The 4,510-nt window shown below is 31.0% G+C and overlaps 1 non-coding gene across 1 annotated transcript; it reads right to left on the bottom strand.

Moving 5' to 3' along the window:
• On the bottom strand, positions 1 to 73 carry TRNAK-CUU (transfer RNA lysine (anticodon CUU)). The gene has a single exon. It is a non-coding gene; the product is annotated as a tRNA-Lys (tRNA).
• Positions 74 to 4,510: the final 4,437 nt, after the last annotated feature.

Genomic DNA, 4,510 nt, shown 5'->3' with positions numbered 1-4,510 from the left:
CGCCCACCGTGGGGCTCGAACCCACGACCACAAGGTTAAGAGCCTTGCGCTCTACCAACTGAGCTAGACGGGCTATTTGTTCTAAATTTTAGTTAAAAGCAATTTAATCTATTCTTACGTTTATTTTTCTTGCTAATTTGAAGATTTTGTTTATTTTTTATATTTTACAGGTTTTATTTATTTGTATATTTTACTGGAATTCTTTAATATTTTGTATTTTGATGAGTTAGCCGATTTAACCACCATAAGGAAATATTTCTTGACTCACCAAAGAGTTGTCAAGGCTAAGGTCGTTTCATATTTTTCGAACGCTCACTTTAATAACTCTATTTGTGAAGGGCACCTACTAAAGTTTGAGTTTAATTGTAAGTCTTATTTGGCCGTTGCTTCAATAAAAATTAATGAAGTTAATCTCGTCGCATGCTATTTCGAGGAGAAAAATGTTAATGATTGCCCCATTTCGAAATGATTACATTATCCTCTCACTAGAAATGAATAAATAATCACACAATGACCAATAAACATATCATAGGAGCTCCAATCCTCATAGTAATCCTAATTATTGGATACATCCAACAATTCGAAACACTTCAAATGTGTTTTAATTTTCAACTAGCCATGAGTCATACTCAACATGATGAGTGTAAATATGTGGCGTTTGGGAGATTGGTCATGCTAAAGATGATGGGAATGATTTGGTTTTTTATGATGATGACATTTAAATTGGGCAGAAGTCTAAGAGACTGCAGAAGTCTAGGAGACTTGAGGGGTTGGATAGCCTATGACATATACTCGGCGGAAAGCTATACAAAGAAATGAACTTTTAAGTCGTGCAAGAGCTGTCTAAGAAAGATGATGCATCTTTAACCGCTAAAGAAAGGGAGAATGTTGTTGAATAAGAATAACTATAATTTGAAGAAAGCCTTGATGATGTGGAGGAAGATTGAAGAAGTGTTATCTATATCTATCTATATATATTAGAAAAGAACAACTTCTAGCATGACGTGTCGCTCTCACAGGCCAAGTTAGTGACGTGTCGCTCCTAGATTAATTCTCACCTAATATTTTACATGTAAGCTCTTTCTCCTTGGCCCCACTTGCCACATGTGCCCTGATTTTTCCTTAATAAAAAAAATACATTTTTAAATTTTAGATTTGATTAGGATTTAGGTTTTTTATTTCTTGATTTTATCTTAATTTATTTTTAGAGTATTAATTAATTTTTATGGTATTTTTATTGAATTTTCGGATTTTTAATTAATTCCGGATTTTATGAGTTTTTATAGTGATTTGCTAGATTTTGATAGTTTTTATCTATATTTATTTAGTACATTTTTAAATTTTTGATTTGATTAGGATTTATGTTGTTTATTTCTGGATTTAATCTTAATTTATATTATTATTTATTTTTAGAGTATTAATTAATTTTTATTGAATTTTCGGATTTTTAATTAATTCCGGATTTTATGAGTTTTTATTGTGATTTACTAGATTTTGATAGTTTTTATCTATATTTATTTAGTACATTTTTAAATTTTAGATTTGATTAGGATTTATGTTGTTTATTTCATGATTTTATCTTAATATAAAATCTGTGATAAGTTATTTAAATTCCACGTGTATTTTCAGGTTAATTCTCATAAAAAAATACATTTTCAAATTTTAGATTTGATTAGGATATAGGTTGTTTATTTCTTGATTTTATCTTGATTTATTTTTTATTTATTTTTAGAGTAAGGATTTATTTTATATACTAAATAAATATAGATAAAAACTATCAAAATCTACTAAATCACAATAAAAACTCATAAAATCTTGAATTAATTAAAAATCAAAAAATTCAATAAAAATAACATAAAATTTAATTAATACTCTAAAAATAAAATTTTTCTTCACCTAAAATTTATTTCCATAACAAATCTTGAAACCGATTTTTTAAAGGTAATTTTAAATCTGAGAAACTTTTTCATAAAATATTAAAAATTTAAAAGATTTTACCAAATTATCTAATATTTACCTAGATTAAATAAAAAACTAAAAATTCAATAAAAATACCATAAAAATTTATTAATAAAAACTACCAAATCACAATAAAAACTCATAAAATTCTGAATTAAATAAAAATCCAAAAATTCAATAAAAATAACATAAAATTAAATTAATACTCTAAAAATAAACTTTTTCTTTACCTAAAATTTATTTCCATAACAAATCTTGAAACTGATTTTTTAAAGGTAAACCTGAGAAACGTTTTCATAAAATATTAAAATTTTAAAAGATTTATCTTAAAGGTAACCGATTTCTATAATTTTTTTACAATCTATTTAATATTTGATTGATTTTAAAAGGTGTATGATGAGCAAATAAATATTGATTTTTTTTAGTTAACAACATCATTATTAGTTTTATTTTAATTTTAAATTTTTTTTATTTTTAAATCAAATAGATATTGATTTTTTTAAAAATTTTCAGCATCAATACTTTTTATTTTGATTTTCCCGAAAAAATATTTTTTATATCGCTCTTGGCCATGGCTTAAAGCGAAGAGAGGTTATTCGATGAACCCATTGGCGTGCTTATCGCGGTGCGTGGTGGAGTGGTGGGATAGAATTTGGCTTGGCTGTTTGAGAATGGATGGAGCACGTTGCCTATTTATCTATGGCTTATTAATTTTGTTATTCTGTTTCTTTCATTTTTTATCTTTTCTACAGGGTGGTTATGCTCAATTATAATTGATAATTGGTTGCAACTACATTGTAACAAAATTTATTCATGGGTTGGAGTAACTTGCCTTGAATTTGCTTTTAAGTTTAAATTTCTCTTTTTGATTGGGATGTATCTTTGTTTTGTTACATGATGCACGCAAGTAGTTTTTTACTTGGAAAAGAGAAGGAGGTGGATTGTTAGAGATTAATTGTTAAATATTTGAGGAATGATTGTGATAATAACTTAATGATCTAATAGGAAAAGTCTTTATCTACACTTCCGAACAATAAACAGGGTATTTTCAAGTCGTCGTTGTGCCATTAAGTTCTGTCCCATGGACACTTGACACAAGCAATCCAAGTAAGTCTAACCACCTGCAAAATTAAACTAACTAAATAAATTCCAAGTTAGCTTTTTTAGTAATACAAGAATGTAACAAGTTGTTAATTTTATTTGTGCAGATTCTATATAAGAAAGGGGTAGAAATTTAGGTTTTCTAAGTTTGTCTCCTTTGGATGCTTGCCAGCTCTTAGAGCACTAAACCAGGAAGCTGGCAATAGTGGTTGTTTTGAAGCAGCTTCTGGACTTGCTCTAGCACACAATAATGCTTTGAGCAGTATTCTCACAAGCCTTGACCACATACTTAAAGGGTTTAAGTATTGTCATTCTAATTTCTATGATTGGCTTCAAGATAGAATAAACAACCCTGCAAATTATGGTATGTATTGCAATTTGCTAACCACTCATTTCCCAACCATACCAAGACAACCAAATAGTTTAGACACTCAACTGAAATCTCATTTTTCACTCGGGATGTCTGCTAGGTGTCTTTAGTGTGCGGATCTCCATGAATCATTACTCTCAATTTCCCTACTGCCACTGTATTTTAATCACAATGTATGTGCCCAATTCAATTTTGATTTTCGTTGAAGGTTTTAAGGAAGGAATTAATGCTTGCTGTGGGATTGGCCCATATGAGGGCATTTTTACTTGTGGGGGCACCAAGAAAGTTAAAGAGTATGATTTATGTGACAATAGTGGCGAGTATGTACGGTTGGATTCTTTCCACCCAACAGAGAAGATCATGAGCAAAGGAGAAAAATTACACGTGTCAAAAAAAAATTTAAAGCATAAGTTTTATTAAATAGAATGGTTGATTGTACAAACAAAACTCAACAAAGTGAGCATAAACTCCTCCAATGTTCCCCAAGAACACCTAAAAATCACATTAAACAGGTCCAAACCCGGATCAAGCCCTAATCGACCAATGAGAAAGAGAAAATGTCGGGGACCTAGATGTGGTAAAAAAAAAACCACATAACCTAACAAAAACAGAGCTCGCTATTGGAGGGGACGCGAAACAACACACGACATCAACCGGAAAGCAAAGGCAAAAAAACCTAAAGGGAACAACACCCGAAAACGACCCTAAACAGCACACGCTGGCCCGAAATTTCACCACCTTCACTGTTGACCTTGAGCAACACTTCGGCAACCCAGAACCATAGCGCCCAAAACAAGAACCATAACGCCCCAAAACGATCTATGGCAAAGAACATCTCCGCACCGGTTGCACCGTGCCTTCACCCATTACTCCACTTGCAACACCTCACGAACAGAGCTGGAAGAATCATCAGATCTGTCGTTAACACCAAAGTTGCAAAAAGGCAGAGGGGAAAAACAACATTTACCACTCCGAAGCATCAATCTGAACAAAAACATGGCGCAAGAAGTATCAAACTAGCTTCATAAAGGACCCTTTGTTGACAAATGCGGAACACAGACCAGCCATAAAATTAGGAAC

This window comes from Lotus japonicus, chromosome 3 (genome assembly GCF_012489685.1).
Source record: "Lotus japonicus ecotype B-129 chromosome 3, LjGifu_v1.2".
NCBI classification, from domain to species: domain Eukaryota; kingdom Viridiplantae; phylum Streptophyta; class Magnoliopsida; order Fabales; family Fabaceae; genus Lotus; species Lotus japonicus.
Note: the sequence above shows the minus strand (reverse complement) of the source record. Positions and strands in the feature narration are given on the sequence as shown.